At 44.2% G+C, this 13,152-nt stretch overlaps 1 pseudogene; it reads right to left on the bottom strand.

The window, feature by feature from the left end:
* Positions 1-6,823: 6,823 nt before the first annotated feature.
* LOC123101507 (uncharacterized) lies at positions 6,824-12,442 on the bottom strand (annotated as a pseudogene).
* Between the last annotated feature and the right edge of the window lie 710 nt (positions 12,443-13,152).

A 13,152-nucleotide genomic window follows, 5' to 3' on the forward strand; every position in this document is an offset into this window, starting at 1 on the left:
CCACACCCGCTCTGCTCCCGCACCCTCTCTTCTCGTTGTCGCTGCCGAGGTAGTCCCCTGATCTCGTCGGCGTCGACAATGGCTCCATGAGCACGTCGTCAGACGCTGAGCGGCCGCCGTCCGCGCCGTTCAGGGGGGGGGATGCGCGACGTCCCTCTTGCTCCTTCGCGTCGTCGTGATGATGCCTCGCTGCCCCTGTATGGTATGTCGCCGTCGCCGGTAGCTCCGTTGTTCGATCTGTCGAATTTAGCTCCCGTAAAGAGTTCTTGGTCACATCAATTGCACATATGAGCTAGGGTTTAGGCGTTTGTTCAACTCTTTGACGGATTGGGTGTGGGTGGTAGGGTTTTAGCAGTTTCTTGATGAACATAGTGGCAGGCCAAAAATAGGGATGCGTCATGGGGGGTTTGCAGTTGATGGCCATGTTTGTAGAGATCTGGAGTGGTTAGGGGTCTTTCTCCCCCAATTGAGATCTTCCCCCAAATTGTCATGGGTCCAGGGGTCCAGGGTTTAAGCAGTAAAGGTTGCTTTTAGTGTCAGAGTGTTAATTGGACCAACAATGGTTTTAATTTGCAATTACATTGGGTCAGATTTACCAAAAATGGTTGCTTTATGACATGTAAGATCATACATTTGTTAATTGGAGCCAGGAATCTCTGTTTTTCTTTCTGTAAAAGTAAAAAAGTCTGAATTTTGTACTGTCTGAACCTCTCTGTAGTCTGAAATGTCTGAACTTTTTCAACTTGATTGTTTTGCAGGACCCTTAATATAAGCAACCACTTCTCTGTTGAGGTCATACATGGTGGCTATTTTCTGTGTGCTGGCAAGCATAGGGATTATCACAAAGGTCACTCCATTTGGTATGATTACTATGACATAGATAATTGGACACCTAATGTTGTTGCCGGTGTAGTGGAGGAAATTGGATATGAGTTTGAGGGCAGGATCAGGGCTTATTGGTGTGTTTCCGGTTTGACAGTGTATAAGAATGGATTAAGAGAGATCAAGACAGGGGACAACACTATGACAGAAAACATGAAGGATTGTGTTCTGAATGGCAACCACTTCCAACAGATATTCCTTGATCATGATGAGAGCATGAGATCATTTATATCTCCTATTCCTATTCACTCTGATGACGAGGATCCTCCAATTGTCAGATTCAGTGGCATTAGGCCAAAGAAGGAGAAGGCACACCAGCAACAAGTGGAGTAGGCAGAAAAGCAGCAAGAGGAGCAGGCTGATCTCACTCTAGTGGAACAGGAGCAGGCTGAGCTCCCTCAAGTGGAACAGGTGCTGCCTCAGCATGATCAAGAGCATGAGCAAGATGAAGCAGAGTCAGAAAGTGGAGCAGAGTCAGAAGAAGATGATTTCATACCAAGTCCACCCTACCCAGGAACTACTTACCTTTCATCTCATTTTGGGTTTAGGGCCAGGAAATACTCTAGGTTTTTGAACATGGATGCAGCAGACATAGTTGGTTGTTTAGTAATGCAGGATTCATATGAAGATTACATTCCACAAATTGTTGATTCAGACATTGATCGGCAAGATGATGATGACTTGTTTGACAAAAATATTGATTGTGAGAAAGGCAAAGGTAAAGCAGTCCAAGAAGAAGCTGATGATCCTACTGAAGATGTGGATATGTGTCTGCCATCTTCTGATGAAGATAAGGTGAAGCTGAATTTCAAAAGTTTTAAAGGGGAAGACCTGAATAAACCATAGTTTCAAGTTGGCCAGACCTTTGGATCTATTGAGTTCCTAAGGAAAGCTATCAAAGAGTACAGTTGTCAGGAGAGAGTTGACATTAAATGCCCCAAAAATGATAGGAAAAGACCGAATGCCATTTGTGAAGATGGGTGCCCTTGGACCTTGTCTGCATCATTTGATGTATTAAGTCATTCACTGCTCCTTTTATGGCTGGAAAATATGTTGATTCCTTCAGAGCAGATGAAAACATGAATATGAATTTTTTTGCAAGGGTGGTTTAGAAAGATTGGAACATGACAACAACAAGGAGCAAGCTCAGAAGGGCTAAGAGGCTAGTGAAGGAAGTGATTGAAGGAGATGAGTTGGAGCGATACAGCAGCATGTGGGATTATGCACAAGAATCCAGAAGATCAAATCCAGGCAGTTCTGTCCATGTGGGTGTCAGTGATGGGATATTTGCAAATTGTTATTTCTCCCTGGATGCCTGCAAAAGGGGTTTCATGCAAGCCTGTAGGCCTGTCATTTGTTTGGATGGATGCCACCTGAAGAAAAAGTATGGAGGTGTTATGCTATGTGCTGTTGGCATGGATCCTAATGACTGCATTTACCCTATAGCTTTTGCAGTTGTTGAGGTAGAGAACACGGACACATGGAAATGGTTTCTGTCAAATCTGAAGAGTGACTTGGGAATTGTAAACACAGAGCCATGGACTATAATGTCAGACAAGCAAAAGGGCCTGATCAAGGGAGTGAGGCAACACTTTCCTGATGCAGAGCACATGCACTGTGTTAGGCATATATGGCAGAATTTTTAGCAAACACACAAAGGAGATGTTCTTAAGAACCAGTTATGAAAGTGTGCAAGGAGCACAACACCAGAATTGTGGGCTGCAAGCATGGAGGAAATGAAGGTCATCAGCCTTGAAGCATACAAATGGCTTGAGCAGCTACCACTCAACACTTGGGTTAGGGGCTTCCAAAGAGAATTGGTCAAGTGTGATATCCTTCTGAACAACAACTATGAGGTTTTCAACAAATATATTCTTGAGGCTAGGGAGATGCATCTCAGATCAATGATTGACAAGATCAAAACACAGCTCATGGTCAGATTCTACAACAAAAGAAAGGAGGCAGAGGCCTGGCCTGGCTCAATATGCCCAAAAATTAGGAAAAGAATTGAGAAGAATATAGAGCTGTCAGCTATATGCATGGTTTCAGGGGCTGGTGATGGCATATTTTAGGTTGACAACAGGAACATGACATACATTGTTGACATGAAGGAAGAAAGCTGTATATGCAAAAGGTGGGATCTTAGTAGAGTTCCATGTCACCATGCAATTGCATGCTGCAGACATGAGAGGATTGATCCTAAGAGTTTGGTGCACTCCTGTTACAGTATAGAAGCATTCAAGTTAGCATACAAACCCATTATCAAGCCTTGCAGAGATAGGAGTGAGTGGCAGAAGATGAATGGTTGTGAGATCAAGCCACCTGTCTATGAAAAAAAGTAAGGAGGCCTTCAAACAAGAGTAGGAGAAAGCAGCCTTATGAGATTGAAAAGAAAGATAGAACCAAGGTGATGAGCAGACATGGAATCACAATAACATGTTCATACTGCCATGAAATAGGCCACAACATCAAAGGATGTAATCAAAGAAGGGCTGGAATTTTGCCAAATCTAGCAGAGAGAACAACAAGAAGGGGTCCAAGGGCCATTCCTGATGATGTGTCAGATGATGAAATTGTTTTGGCACAACAAGATGATGGCCAAGTCACACAAGAGGATGGTCAACTTACACAGGAGGAGGTCCATGTTGATGGCCAAGTTACACATGAGGAGGCCCATGTTGATGGCCATGATACACATGAGGAGGTCATTGTCACACAAGATGATGAGGTCATTGCCACACAAGATGATGAGGTCATTGCCACACAAGATGATGGAGCAGATACACCAGTTGTTTTTCAGGAAAATTCTCCACTTTTGTCCCTTCATTTTGACCTCTTTTGTCCAATCCTTTTTGTTGTACCGATGTTAACATGTGATGTTTGTTTTGTACAGGTGCATGACTTTGGATTTACAATGCTTCATAGGATGCAATAATCCAAACCTGTTCCTAGGGAAGATACTGAAACCATTTTGCCAGATTCTTCATTCATCTCACTGGCATCCAGTTCTCACACTACAGCACAGACAACAACTACAAATGAAGGCAACCAGACCATGAAGTTGCTGAAGATGAAAAGAGAGAAAGATAGAAAGATGGCAGCCAGGAGAGATGCAGCACTTGAGGCCATGAATGAGATGGCAGAGAAGAAAGCATAAGAGGCAGAAGCAAAAAGGCAAGAAATTGCACGGAGGAAAGCAGAGTGTTCACAAAGTAGAAGAAGAGCAGCACAAGAGAAGAAAGCTTTGGAATCTGCAGCAAGGCAGGAAGCTGCAACAGCAAGAAAAGCTGCATTGCAAGAAGAGAAGGAGGCCAGAGCCCTTGAAGCAATGGCAACTAAAGCAGATGCAGCACTGAAGAGAAAAGAAGCTCAATAAGCAAAGAGAGCTATGTCAGCACTGAGGAGAAAAAAGATCAAGAAGCGAGGAAGAAATAGCAAGAAGAGGCCAAGAGATTAAGAGCTAAGCAGAGGACGCAGGCAGGACCAAGTGGACATGTGCCCAAGAAGCTGAAGAGAGTGAACATGTTTGATGAGTTTAGATGATTCAGTGCTTTTGCACTTCTAATTTTTTGGCAAAAAACTACAATGAGACTCTTTGAAGCTGTTGGGGTTGGGATGATTCAGTGCTTTTGCACTTGTAATTTTTTGGCAAAAACTATAATGAGACTCTTTTGAACTGTTGGAGTTTAGATGATTCAGTGCAGTTGCACTTGTACTCATTCAATGACTTCATGCACTGAATTCAAAATGAAAAGTGTTGGAGTTCAGTGACTTTATTCACTTAATTCAATTTGAAACTATAATAAATCAGTGGCTTTATTCACTGTTGGAGTTTAGATACTTAACTGCATAAAATAAAAAAATAAAATAAACAATAAAGGTGGCATGGGTGTTGAAACCAAGACCTGTGGTTTGATAAACTACGTGCAATGCCAGTGCGATAGGAACGGTGCTTTGCTCAAGTGTTACTTGACAACCTGCTTATTATGCTTCCACTCCCCTCCCTGTTAACTGAATTATAACAGTTAACTGAACTTTAACAGTTGTCTGAATTTAGTTTGCAAAGAGAACTGAACTTTTACAGTTAACTGATTTTAGTTTGCAAAGATAACTGAATTTTTACAATTAACTGAATTTAGTTTGCAAAGATAACTAAATTTTTACAGTTAACTAAATTTTAACAGTTGTCTGAATTTAGTTATCCTAGAAAGATTCAGACAAAAATTCAGTTAAGACGAAGTTTAGTTAAGACAAAGATCCACACAAAAATTCAGTTAAGATTCTAAACCTTAGGAGCTACTTCTTTTGGAATTATTGCCTTATATAGCAATAAGACTGCATCAACAACATTTTGTAGCAACAAGACACTTATATAGCATCACAGCCAGTTCAACATTTATATAGCATCAACACCAGTTCAACAGCTAGAAATTACAAATAACTTATGTGCTTAATATACAAGCACACCTAACAAACTACTATTTTATGGCTTATATGCTGAAAATCTGTATATTTCAGCATACCTAACTACATCTTCTTCATGCCTACTACTGCATCTTCTTCATCTTCTGGAGGCGCTCCGAGCAATGAACCTCCATGTTCAGCTACCGCCTTCCTCTTCTTCCTCTCTGGCTGTGCTACGACGTCCTGTGCTTGCAGGGCCAAGACCACCTCCACCTCCTGCTTGACGATGTCAGGAACATCGGGAAGCAGCTCAACGTCAATGGGGTGGTGCTTGTCACCCTCCCTGGCGACGGGCGCCACCATCTGGACCTCCGGCTCGGGGACGACGGGCGCCGCCACATTGACCTCCGGCTCGTCGTCAGAGAGGATAATCACCTCCAGCTCCTCCCAGCCAGTCGACCAGGATGAGTCGGTGGCGTAGCCAGAGTCGTCGTCGGAGCCGGAGTCATACTCCGAGTCGGACGAGATGTACTCGGAGACGTCATCGCGCCCGAGGTAGTCGGGTTGGTAGTGGTCCCAGTAGGCCGTGTTGACAGGCGCGGGGACGGCCAGGTCGACGTTGTGGACGCGCTCCATTCGCGAGACAACACGCAACGGATCCGGCTGCCGCGACGCAGTGGCAGACTGCTACATCCACCACTAGGCTCGCTGCCCCGGGTCGTCGGAGCACGTCTCCTGCATCGCGAAGCGGAGGACGAGTGCATAATGGATACCATTGTGATTGGGGCAGGCGCGGTCCAGCTCATCATCGGTCATGGCCTTAAAGAGGCCACGCGCGTGGTGACGCAGCATCGCACAGCTGGGGAACCACTTCCCGATCTCTGTCAGGTTCGCGCGCATGGCCTTGTCATCGCCTGCGAGGTCATCGATGACCCTCTTCCAGACGGGGCTGTTCTCCATGTCCGCGGCGGCGGTGTGGTGGTCGGCGGTGAGGGTTTTCTTGATGACTAAGTGGGGGTTTGGTGCGGGGTAACCGAGGCGACGCGGTGGACTGAAGGTGAGTGGAGAGTGGAGCGGTGGACTGAAGGTGAGTGGAGAGTGGAGCGATGGGTGGGTGGGCTTAAAGAGGAGAGAAGGAAACCGAAGAGGCGTTGCCACCAGCAACTAGTACTAAATAGTTAGGTTAGTACCTGCTCTTGATCAAAGCATTACTACTTACCCCACTGGCATTGCCACCAACGTTCAATACCACAGGTCCTGGGTTCGAGACCTAGGCAAAACTCTTTTTGTGTAATTTGGTACAGGCATACAAATTCAGTCATAAAAAACAGCAAATCTTTCCAAAAGAAGCAGCACTGACAGTTAACTTCAATTTCTTATCTGAACCCACTTCAATTTCTTATCTGAACCCAATTTAGTTATCTAAACCCAATTTAGTTAACATTTGACAGAAAGTACAAATGACACAAATCTAGGAGGAGGTTCATGTTCATTTGACAGAAGGTACACATTCTAGGAAAGATACAAAGTCATTTTTTTACAATGACACAAATTCATCCAGCATGCCCTTCAGCTTCCTTATCTTCTCCTTGGTGGCCTCTTTGTGTTTGAATATGTCACCGATCATGTACTTAAGCTTCCTTTTCTCATGCTTCAAGTCATCCCTCTCTTGAATCACTTGGTCCCTCTCCTGCACTGCTTGGTCCCTCTCTTTATCTGCTTTAACCCTGAATACCTAATGAATGTTGGTTACTGACTTGTCTGTCATCTTCTTCTTCTCAAGTTCTTCCTTTAGACCAGTCAGAGCAAGTTGTGTGCTGCCTAATTGGCTCATTGCCTGCTCCTTCTCAGCCAACATCTTAGCAAAATCAAGCTTGAAATGCCTCAACTCATTCTCATCTTCTGCTTCTCTTCAAGAACCTTCAAGTTTTCTTCAGCACTCACAACATTCTGTCTGAGCCTCTATTTTTTCTCCTCTTCATACATGGCACATATACTAGCTAGGCTCATCTTCAGAGCATCAGGCCACTCAGGGGCAACCCACTCAACATATCTGCATTTAGGTACCTCCTAACAATTTAGACCAAACCAAAAATTCAGTTAACTGCCAGTATTCAATTCTGTGCATGATGATGAAACTTAAAACATACTACAAATGACTTCCTGTTTAACAGTGCCAAATGCAAAAAAAATTACTAACCTTCTGTGCACAAGCTAGAAACCTTCTGCCACTATCAACAGATTCAAATGCCACATGCTTCTCACACAAAGATCCATGCCCACATCTAAAGCTAGGCAGATCTGTAGCCAAGCCACTCCATTCCTCATAGGAAATTGTGGTAGGTGGCTAAACAAAAGAGAGACATTTGGAATCAATTGAGAGAGAAACCCTAGCTGAGAAACCCTAGACTGGGTGTTTAATTGAGAGAGCACACTAACCTTGCTGGTCACAGAGTCATCTTCAGAAGAACTGGGAAGATCATCCCAGGACACCATGGTTGCTGCTAACTGGAGATGAGAAGGGGATCTGTTGGTGCTATTGGACAGAGGAGAGAAGGGATCTGGTGGTGCACGAAATTGAAGATGAAAGATGAGGAAGAAGGGGATCTGATGGTGGTGGTGGACTGGTGGTGGACCAAAGCTACATGTAGAGTGCAAGTTGCTGGGTGGGTGTTTGCAGCAGGTGCAAGTACAAGCTTGCTTTTGAGTTCAGTTGTGTTGAGAAAGGGGGCCTGGGCTGACATGAGTTACATTTATGACAGCAATTAGTTATAATAAGTTAACCTGTCAGTAATTTGAAAGCAATGAGGTTAAGTACAGTTCTGACAGAATTTGAATTAGGTAAACTACTGTCAGAATTAGTTTAACTACACTTCTGACATCAAATATATCTGTCAGTAATTTCAAAGCAATTAGGTCAAGCAGACTTCACATTACTGACATATTATCCATTACAACAAGCATTACAACCAAGACTTCATACTGAGCAAACAAAAGATCTCTACACTGGCATTTTAGTATGCTCAGTTTAGAACAAGAGATCTCTTAGAACACCTGCACCTACTCAATTAGCAACACTTCACTTCTTCATAATTAAGGTGAAACACATCACACAAAGCACTATAACAAAAGCCATCAGCAGCTTTAGCAGCAGCAAAATCTCTCTGCCTAACCCTAAAAGCATAGCAATTTGCTGCTTGGTAGCATACTTATTCTCAATGGAGCTGGCATAATTCGCTCCTCCAGCCGTGCCTCTCCCAGCCATGCCCGTTCCAACTGTGCCTCTGCCTGCCATTGATTCAGTCCTCTGCCTCTCAGGCTCTTCCCTCCTGTCCTCAGCTGCACCAATTGCATCTACAACAGCATCACCAATCGGACTCCTTGTTTCAACCAGATGCTGCACATATTCAAGCTCCCAGCGCCAAAAATCACAAGTGACCTGAGAACAGAAATTACAGAGTGAATGAATCAATGGCAACCTAGTTAACCAACTACTGTATTAATCAGTGCAATGACTAGTTAACCAACTGATTTTGCAACCAAGGACAATCTCAACTACTGGAGAGAACCTAAAGACCAATTTAATCAGTGCTCTACTTCAATACTACAATGAGTTGACAAGGCATGAATCAATCTACTGAACTGGCACTTACATGGTGGTTCACGAACTTGTAGAAGATCCATCCATCATGCTCATCGGTGCCAGACCGGTAGAACCTCACCTGCTCGCCGCAATCCGAGCACCCGATCAATGGTACAACAACAGAGCGGCCACGAAGTGCAGAGCGGATGGAGCTGGAAGACGACATGAAGGAGGAGGCAGAGGAGGGCGTCGGCAATGGCTGCGACGGCGGAGGGCGACGACATCGACAATGGCTGCGGCGGAGGCTAGGGTTCGGAGGAGAGGAAGTGGAGAGCAAGGGGATAAGGGAGCAGGCCGACCAGGTGCGACCAGGTGCGCGGTCGGTCGACCAGGTTTGGCGATTTTGCACCCCCCGGATGCAGTAGTATTAACCCACGCTCGACCAGGTGGCGGTCAAAGCCTAGCCGGCGGCCGCTGACTCGGCTAAGTCAACGAATACGTACACGAAAACGTAGATACAGACCAAAGTGAACCCTCTGCGCAAGTACATGGACTGTAGTTCGGGTATTTTGAAATAGTGGTACTAAAGTGTCAGCCAGCTCAAGTTTTGGTACCTACAGTGAATTTTTCTCCTCATCATACATTTGAATTCCGAAGTCCCAAGTTTTAGCTGTGTGATCTGCCAGGAAAACACTAAAAGATCCATTTAGCCGAAATTGTACTTCTACACAACAGTGTTTAAATATCTTTTTGGAAACTGGATCGAAAACCTTCATCATGTTTATGAGGAAAATCAGACTGAAAACCTGAACAAGTTGATCCCATTTGTGAGGAAAACCGGCTGAAAACCAAACAAGTAACAAGGTTAAAAGAAGAAGAGGAAATGGACGCCCAGAAAGACCATCACCACGAAATGCACAAGTAGATGTTGGGTGTCGTCGAGGGATCACAATACCAATACTTTGAAAACAACCTAACGCACTGCTCCGGCGTGCGTACCGAACCCCACCAGACAACATAGGAGCATCCAGAATAAGCGAATGCTTGAACACGAACCTTGATTGGGGGCTCTGCCATGGAAAATCAGAACGATTATCAAGTTGAGGAGGCATCATTGTGCCGTGATTTAACAAAGGTGAACGGACAACACCAAGAGCCCGAAGTTCGCCGGAACACAACGGCAAATCATGTGAGGGTCTTGAGCTTCCCCAACAACAGTGCTTTGATGACATCTGCCCCTCAAGACATAGATGTATCTCCCATTTAGATGAAACTCACAACTCAAGTCGGCTCTTTGAAGTCCTTATGCAATGGAAATTATGTTCTTAGCAGTTTGGGGCATCTTGATGACTAGAAATCTTCTCATCTTCAAAAATGAAAGACCCCCAATTAAGATTCTCCTTGTCGAAGATCGATTAAATGACTTTGCGATCCGCTTCAAATGATCTATTTGAGAGTACAATTCCGTTGTGTAAGATGCTTTCCATGATTGGATTCAGGTGGACCTTTTGCAACAAGTCTGCCCTGTCTGTAAGCACTTGCTTGACTACCTCCATATCAGTATAGCAAATTACGGTATATGGGGTTATTGGAAACACATCTCTTTCTAAAAATATCAACTATACATGAATTCAAAGGACACAATGCATGAGACAACATTGTAGTGTCTCAAGAGGATTTAAACATACAAGTATACAACTACATACACAACCAAGATTGGAGTTTATTTACTTGTGTGCCACCTTCCCAAATCACATCAATTTTACAAAGCACATCACACGCCGCACATCCATCTTGCCTCTTTTCTAGGCAGAACATAGATATTATTTATTACAAACGACACAAATTAATATATTAAATGTCACTTTTTTTCTCCATCCATCAGTTTCCTCACGATTAGGGGAAGGCCATACCTAGGTGCAAGTGAGATGAAGTTCCTGGGCATGTGAACATACTGGGAAGAGAGGGAGAAGGAGAATCTTCTCAGGATCATCGTCATCACAGTCTGCACCTCGATCATGGTATAGTTCCTCCCTGGGCACCCACGTGGCCCGCATGAGAAGGCCAACATTGCATACGTGTTGTTGGCAGCCCCCAAGACGCCTTTCTCAAACCTCATGGGGTTGAACTCGTCGGCGTCGAGGCCCCAAATCTCCTTGCTCCGGTGCAACGTCATGACCGGAATTGTTATCATGGTTCCTTTTCGAAATTTGATGTTTGCTAATGTTGTGTCAGACGCGGTCTTCCTCAGCAAGAACGGCAGGAGACTGTAGAGCCTCAGTGTCTCAAGAAGGAACATGTTAAGCTGCATTGGCATATATGCACCAAGATATCAGAGAATTTATAAGACATGAATCGAAGTATTATGTCTTATATGCACATACTAGCTTGAGTTTGCCAAGGACTTTGATGCTATTGATATAGGGGGCTTCGCCATCATCATCCCTGCATTCTCTCAGCACTTCCTCCCTGAGCCTCTCTTTCCATTCTGGGTAGATGGTGAGCAAGAACATCCCCCAGGTGAGGAGGGTGGCACCTGTGTCCTGCCCTGCGGCGAAGATGGTCTTGCACTCACTGATCATATCATCGCTGCTCAATGACTCGACTTCTTCTGACTTGTTTGCCCGCAGCATCAACCCGATTAGGTCATCTCCGTCGACACCACTGGCAAGCCGCTCCTTTATGAGCCGTGTTATCTTGCTCGTTATCGACCTGTCAAGTTTCCATGCCTGAAAGTTACGGCGGGTCGGCAGGTATCTGTATACACCAACAAAATTTTATTTAGCTAGACATATAGTGTGATCTGGCTGCCCTTCCAATGCTTAATTAATGTGCGGTTTTGCTAAATCTACAAATGTTTATACCTAAATCCGGGTATTCGAGGATCTGCAAGCGCATGCACCACGAGCTTCTTGATCTCCTTGCCCTCGGCGAACACCTCCCGGGCTTCTTTGTAGTGCGCGCCGAAGATCACCCGTTCGATGACTCCTAGAGTCAACTCTTCAGCGTAGCACCCCATGTCTATCTTGGCTTGGTGGCCGTCACCCTTTTCTATTAGGTTGCACCATTGCACAATCATCTTTTGTGTGCTTTCCCCTGTCATAGCTGACACAGACTACCCCATAGGATAAACCACCAAAAGTAGGCCATTTAATTTAGTCCAACAAAGCAGACGGCTAAAATAAGCTTAATTACTACCGTGTTGCATAGATTAAAAAAGAACTACCGTGTTGCAACAACCTTGAGGTTCTCGCACTGTTTTAAATAGCCCGCTATAGCTCCGCTATAGCACGCTATAGCGTTTACAAAAGGTCTTGCGCTAAGAGACTTTGGTCCAAACAAATGAACAAACATTTTAAATAGCGCTAAGAGACACAGACTACCTCTCTCGGCAATCAACATCTGTTTCATCTCCCACAAAGACCCAAGGACGAATCTGTAAGGTGGCCCTCGTATCCCCTGCCGTTCAAACCAGCCGACGAAGGCATACGGCCTCCATACCAGATGCCACAGGGACCTCGAGATCAGCCAGAGTGTAAGGATGGCGGCAAGGGCGTGTACCATTACTACCATGGTCGCCTCCATGGATATACTACTCCTAGTCAATGGTGGGTTTATTCTAAGTCTTAGATCGTGGCTAGTTATATGGGCTGGACGTGTGTCATTGTCCCGGCGTTTCCGGTTGTGAAGTTACAATGGTACGGTTAATCTGTTGCAGCTTCATGCCATACTGTTATTTCGGCAAGTGTCTTATAATTACATGCATGCGAGGAAATAGCCACCATGTGATTTGAGTGTTGAGTTGGTATTGGTTGCTTCACTTTCACACTCATAATATAACTTTAGGCTTTTATTTTTTATTTTTGCCAGAATCGAACTTTAAGTCATAGAGCCCTGCCAGCGAACAAAGTGAACGTGTTGTGAAAATGTAATAATATGACCATTTTAATCAGAGTCAAATGCATTTCATTTTGTCATTATTGACCAAAGATATTATGTGATAGAAGATAAGATGAAACACTTAGTTGTAAACTTGTAATACTCCTTTACTGTTAAATAAAAAATAAAAACTTGTAATACTCCCTACTAAAGTTGTATTAAAGCACTGACAATTAATATGGATCGGATCGGAGTATTACATATCGTATTAACGTGCAATTTTGTTTTTGGTTTTGAAGATCTTAAACAAATTCAGACACCACTGAGTCAATATTTGCATGAAAACTCATTTTGTAGTTGATAAAATTGCCGGTTTTTTTATTGAAACCAAATGATAGCATGTG

Source organism: Triticum aestivum, chromosome 5A (assembly GCF_018294505.1).
Source record: "Triticum aestivum cultivar Chinese Spring chromosome 5A, IWGSC CS RefSeq v2.1, whole genome shotgun sequence".
Taxonomy (NCBI): Eukaryota; Viridiplantae; Streptophyta; class Magnoliopsida; order Poales; family Poaceae; genus Triticum; species Triticum aestivum.